Below are 7,137 nucleotides of genomic sequence, written 5' to 3' on the forward strand. Positions count from 1 at the left end.
GAACGGACTAACACAGTAAGTTGGCACCGAGGTAATGGGGCATTGCTATAAGATACCTGAGAATGTGGAAGCAACTTTGGAACTGGGTAATGAGCAGAGGTTGGAAGAGTTTGGAGGACTTGGAAGACAGGAAGATGTGGGAAAGTTTGGAACTTGCTAGAGACTTGTTGCAATGGCTTTGACCAAAATGCTGATAGTGATATAGACAATGAACTACAGGCTGAGGTGGTCCCAGATGGAGACAAGAAATTCGTTGGGAACTAGAGTAAGGGTGACTCTTGCTATGCTTTGTACAGAAACTGGTGGCTGTTTGCCCCTGCCCTAGAGATCTGTGGAACTCTAAACTTGCAAGAGATTATTTAGTGTATCTGATGGAAGAAATTTCTAAGCAGCAAAGCATTCAAGAAGTGACAGAGCATAAAAGTTTGGAAAATGTGCAGCCTGATGATGCAGCAGAAAAGAAAAACTCATTTTCTGTGGAGCAATTCAAGGTGGTGGCAGAAATTTGCATAACTAACAAGGAGTCAAATTCCAGTCATGAAGACAAGAGGGAAAACGTCTCCAGGGCATGTCAGAGACCTTCACATCAGCCCCTCCCATCACAGGCCCAGAGGCCTAGGAGGGAAAATTGACTTCCTGGGCTGGGTCCAGGGCCCCCTTGCAGCCTCAGGACTTTGTGCCCTGCATCCCAGCCACTCCAGTGGTGGCTAAAAGGGACAAAGGTACAACTCAGGCCATTGCTTCAGAGGGTGCAAGCTTCAAGCCTTGGTGGCTTCCACATGGTGTTGAGCCTGTGGTGCACAGAAGTCAAGAACTGAGGTTTGGGAACCAACCTCCAGCAAGATATCAGAGGATGTATGAAAATGCCTGGATGTCCAGGCAGAAGTTTGCTTCAGGGGCAGAGCCCTCACAGAGAACCTGTGTTAGGGCAGTGCAGAAGGGAAATGTGGGGTCAGAACCTCCATACAGAGTCCCCAGTGGGACACTCTGGGTTGATCACCTGAGGTCAGGAGCTTTCAGTGAGCTCCCTTAGTGGACCTGTGAGAAGAGGGTCACCATCCTTCAGACACCAGAATGATAGATCCACCAACGGCTTCCATTATGCATCTGGAAAAGCCACAGGCACTCAATACCAACCTCTGAAGGCAGCTGGAAGGTGGGCTGTACCCTGCAAAGCCACAGAGCTGAGCTGCCCAAGCCCATGTCAGCCCACATCTTGTATCAGTGTGCCCTGGATGTGAGACATGGAGTCATAGGAGATCATTTTGGAACTTTAAGGTTTAATGACTACTTTATTGGATTTTGACCTTGCATGGGGCCTGTAGCCCCTTTGTTTTGGCCAAATTCTCCCATTTGGAACTGGTGTATTTACCCAGTGCCTGTACCCCCATTGTATCTAGACAGTAATTAACTTGCATTTGATTTCACAGGCTCATAGGTGCAAGGGACTTGCCTCATCTTAGATGAGACTTTGGACTTGGACTTTTTAGTTAATGCTGGAATGAGTTAAGACTTTGGGAGACTGTTGGAAGGCATGATTATAGTTTGAAATATGAAGACATGAGATTTGAGAGGAGCCAGGGGTGCAATTATATGGTTTGTTTGTGTCTCTAACCAAATCTCATCTTGAATTGTAGTTCCCATAATCCCCATGTATGATGGGAGGTTCCAAGTGGGAGGTGATTTAATCATGGGGATGGCTACCCTCATGCTGTTCTCATGATAGGTAGTGAGTTCTCATGAGATCTGATGGTTTTATAAGGGGTTTTCCCCCTTTTGCTCTGCACTTCTCCTTGCTGATGCCATGTGAAGAAGGACGTGTTTGCTTCCCCTTCTGCCATGATTGCAAGTTTCCTAAGGCCTCCCCAGCCATGCTGACCTGTGAGTCAATTAAACCTCTTTCCTTTATGAATTACCCAGTCTTGGGTATATCTTTATCAACAGTGTGAGAATGGACTAATACAAGTATTATGTTAGCTACAGGTTTTTGTAGATGTTCTTTATCAAGTTATGGATGTTCTAGCCTATTCCTAGTTTGCTGAGAGTTTTATCACGAATGAGTGTTGGAGTTTTTCAAATGTCGTTTCTGCATCTATTGACATGATCATGTGATTTTTCTTTTTTAGCCTATTTATGTGGTAGGTTACATTAATTTTCATTTGTCACACTAAGTTTGCAGACCTGAGATAAACCCCACCTGCTCATGGTGTATAATTCTTTTTTATATATTGTTGAATTTGATTTACTAATATTTGGTTAAGGATTTTTACATCCATGTTCAGGAGAGATGTTTGCCTGAGTTTTCTTTTCTCGTGATGTCCTCATCTGGTTTCAGTGTTAGGGTAAGGCTTTTCCCATAATGAGTTAGATGTATTTCCTGTGCTTCAATTCTCTAAGAGTATAGAAAATTGGTATAATCTCTCCCTAAAATTTTTGGTAGAACTCACCAGTGAATCCTTCTGGGCCTGGTGCTTTCTGTTTTGAAAGGTTATTAATAATTGAGGCTCAATTTATTTAAAATATAATAGGCCTATTCAGATGGCAAGACCTCATCTCTTAAAAAAAGAAGAAATACAAATGTCTAATAAATAAATGATATATATAATTAGGGACCAAAAAATGCAACCTTAAAAGTGAGATATGAATGTTTTTCTTCTATGAATATACAGATAAAGTTTTCAAATACTGTAAGACAGCATCCTCATCAACACATATTTCAAGAATATATTTTGAGGCCAGGCACAGTGGCTCAAGCCTGTAATCCCAGCACTTTGGGAGACTGAGGTGGGAGGATCACCTAAGGTCAGGAGTTTGAGACCAGCCCAGCCAACATGATGAAACTCCATCTCTACTAAAAATACAAAAATTAGCTGGGTGTGGTGGCATGCACCTGTAATCCCAGTTACTCAGGAGGCTGAGGCAGGAGAATCCTTTGAGCCTGGGAGGCAGAGGTTGCAGTGAGCTGAGATTGTGCCACTGCATTTTAGTCTGGGTGATAGAGCAAAATTCTGTCTCAAAAATAAAAATAATATCTCTTGAAAACAAATTTAGCAATATGAGGCCGGGTATGGTGGCTCACTCCTGTAATCCCAGCACTTCAGGAGGTCAAGGCAGGCGGATCACCTGAGATCAGGAGTTCAAGACCAGCCTGAACAATATGGTGAATCCCTGCCTCTACTAAAATTACTAAAATTAGCAAGGCATGGTGGCTTGTGCCTGTAGTCCCAGCTGCTTGGGAGGCTGCAACACAAGAATTGCTTAAACCCACCACTGCACTCCAGCCTGGGTGACAGAGCAAGACTCCAGCGAGGCAGGAAGGCAGGAAGGCAGGAAGGCAGGAAGGCAGGAAGGCAGGAAGGCAGGAAGGCAGGAAGGAAGGAAGGAAGGAAGGAAGAAAGGAAAGAATTTAGCAATATGTATTGAGGACATTTAATTGTATATACCTTTTGACCTTAGAATTTGAGATAATCTACTCTAGGGAAATATTCTAATTTTAATTAACCCCAAAATTTTGTTGCATTATTTTAAGGTTAAAACATTGAAAATAGCCTAAATACATTAGGAGAATGTTATAAACGTAAGATTCATCATTTTGCAGCTTTAAAATATTTTAGTTTTAATTGCATGAAAAAATGCTTATGTAAACAGGATACTAAAATGTAAATGTATGATTTTGTATGTGTAAAGAAAATGGTTAGGACAAAAAAATAGGAAATATGCCAAGTTTTTACCTGAACTTATGTTTGCCTGGCAAAATTACTGGTAATTTTTGCTTCATTTCACTTTTCTGAATCTTCTAAATGTTTACATGTTTAAACATATGTTGCTTTGATAACCAGAATAAAAAACCCAATTCTGAAAATTTGTAACAGAGGTACCTGGCAAGAATTAAATAAAATGACTTACACATAAGAATTTGTCACAGTGCCTGGCATGAGAAGAGTTATCAATAAGTATTGTTTTCCTTCCCTGCCATGTCAAGATTCAGGGCAAATAGTTTAATATTTAAGAACTCTGGTTCTTTTCTCAGAGAGAATTGAACTCAGAGATTGGATTTTTCATTTATTTCAAAGTAAGACCTTAAGCAAATTATTTATCTAAGCTTCAATGATCTCACCTATAAAATAAAGATAATATTAATATCTAACTCATTGTATTATTATGGGAATTAGATGAGCTTATTCATAAAGGTTATCTCAGTGCCTGAAATATTAACTGATAATATTTGTATGGCAAAGTGAAAGTTCAACTACAGGTGTGGATAGACTTTTGGGTCCATGTAATGAATTCAAAAATGAGTAAACAAAATAGATTTCCCTTTAAACAGAGAAGGGGTCTCCGAATTACATGCCAAATGGGCAAAGTGTCAAACAGAAAAAGAGTAGCTGATGTTTGAAATAAACTCATCCAAGGATGGGTCTTTGGGGTAATGTTAAACTAGCTGAGGAATCTCAGCAAAAAGATTCCCCTTTAGGGGAGCTGTCTTTAGCATCAAAATAGTTTCACCAGGGGCAGGTAGAGAATTCCAGCTTTCATTCTTATTACTCCTGGGGGTGCAAAGGGGTGGAGTGGGGAGGAAGTTTTGTTTTCTCCACATTTGATCTTAGCCAAAAGGCTGAGAAGCAATACGTCATGTTTTTTCTAACTTATAAAACAAAAATCCCCAAATGCACTCAAAGTGCAAGCACAAGGGACAGAACTCTGAGCTCCAGGGGAAGTGAAGAGCAGGGAAAAGGCTTATCTGCATTGTTCCCTATTCCAAATCAGTGCCTGAATGCACTCTTTTAACAAAGGCAGGTGCTCATATTTCATTAATATGGACACAGAAACATGAATTTTGAGTATGGAAATGTAAGTTTAAGAAAGTACCTTTCTACCTTACCATTTCTAGCTTTAAACAAAAAGCACACAAACATTACTTTCAAATGGTATCAACTGAAAAAGCAAAAGAAAAATGGAAAGATAATTATATTGCCATAATTTAATCCTTTCTACTATCGTCATAATTTTTTATCTTTATTCGAAACTGCAGCATTCTCCTTTAAATAAAACTTACTAAAGTAAAACCCAAAATGCAAACTAATGCCATTTTTTATTGTTTCTTTTAAGAAAGAAAACTAAGACTGAGGATATGACTTCTTCCAATGAGAGAAGAATAACAGTATAGGTTTTTTTCAGAAGCTGACAGTTATTCCTCATAACATTGCATTCATTTTTTAAACTTAACTTCTAATCCCTGCCTAGGTTTATGAAATGGTATCATTCATCTAAAAGCAAAATACAGCTTTTAGGATGCCCTGTTGGGAATTTTCTTTCTCCTCAACCCTGGCTGACACAGACGCTGACTTCATTGGCTTTAAATCCAAGTAGCAAGTGAAGGAAAGATGATATCCGACAACCTATATGGTAAGTCAAATGGCACAACAGGGCGCTTACTAGCACCTGGGAACACTCTAGGAATAGCAAAGGTCACAAAAAGTGCCTAGGGAAGGTAGGTGATCCAGAAGAGTGAGTACCTTCAAAAACAATATTTTATAGTGATTGTTTCTCTCAGCTTATAAAAGTAATATATGTTGCTTATAGGAATTTTGAGAAACATAGACTTGTATGCATAAAGAAGAAAATTACAGAACCTGTCATCTGATCTTGTAATACTTCCCCCTGTTAATTTTAAGTTTTATTTCTTTACAGGAATTTTTCTGTACCTTTGTGTTATCTACTTTTTTCTACAAAATGTATATAAAGACTATATAAACTCACTATGCAAAGAACTCTGTAAAGATTACATAAGAAACGATATAAACCTTAGCTACTCAAAGTCAGCATTACCTTATGGCTTATTAGAAATGTAGAATCCCAAACCCCATTCATTTCTTTTGAGTCAGAATCTACATTTTAACAAGCTCCTCAGGAAATGTTTCTGCACTTCTATAATTAACTTCTTTATTATTAATTTTTTCCACATCTCCAATTTCTATTTAACGGGTAGAAATGTTTAAAAGCTCTGAGTATTTTTAAGTGTCCCAAAAGAACATTTTTTACAAGTTTATATTCCCTCCAGTAGTTTTTCTGCGCATCGTTTTATTGCACCTCCACCAACGGTGGTGTCATAATTATTCATCTTTGCAAAAGAGAAATTATATATCTCATATCTAAATTAACAACCTTCATCTAGAAATGTGAAAGTTATTAACTCTCAAAATATACACTGAAATTTTATATTCACCTTTTTAAATACCCCTTAATTTTATTGAAAAGAATATTTCCAATTTTAAAAGCATTTTAGCATGCACGTATATAAATATACGTTCCAAAATATACATTGCATTGAAAAGCATATAAAACATAGTACTCACTTAGTAAATTTTGTTGGATTTTGAAGTGGTTTAGGCCAGTAATCGGCTATAAAGTAGAATAAAATTTTAAAAGCCTGAAAAGATTGTATCTATCACATGTCTGCTCAATAAATGGTAACAAGGTGACATTTTATATAAAATGAACTAACATTCATAATGAAATAGTAATCAAAAAGTTAATGCTGTTATTTAAAGCAATTTTGCTGAAAATATGTTAAGAAATATTGCTCTTTAATTATACAAGTGCTGAAATTGTATCAGATGAATGATACTGTAGCCAGTTCTTAAATTACCCAATATCAGAAATCTCAAGTCATCATGTCATCTTAGAAGTAACCATAAGGGGAAAAAAAATTGGAGAGAGACAGAGATAGAAACAGAGATAGACAGAGATAGACAGAGAGGGAATGGTGAAATAAAGTGTTTATAAAGAAAGAATGGGCCGGGCGCGGCTCACGCCTGTAATCCCAGCACTTTGGGAGGCCGAGGCGGGCGAATCACAAGGTCAGGAGATCGAGACCATCCTGGCTAACATGGTGAAACCCCGTCTCTATTAAAAAAAAAAAAAAAAAAAATTAGCCGGGCATGGTGGCGGGCGCCTGTAGTCCCAGCTACTTGGGAGGCTGAGGCAGAAGAACGGCATGAACCCGGGAGGCGGAGCTTGCAGTGAGCCGAGATCGTGCCACTGCACTCCAGCTTGGGTGACAGCACGAGACTCCGTCTAATGAAAAAAAGAAAGAAAAGAAAAGAAAAGAAAAGAAAAGAAAAGAAAAGAAANNAA

The sequence above is a fragment of the Rhinopithecus bieti genome, unplaced genomic scaffold, assembly GCF_001698545.2.
Source record: "Rhinopithecus bieti isolate Rb0 unplaced genomic scaffold, ASM169854v2 scaffold_3902, whole genome shotgun sequence".
Lineage (NCBI taxonomy): Eukaryota > Metazoa > Chordata > Mammalia > Primates > Cercopithecidae > Rhinopithecus > Rhinopithecus bieti.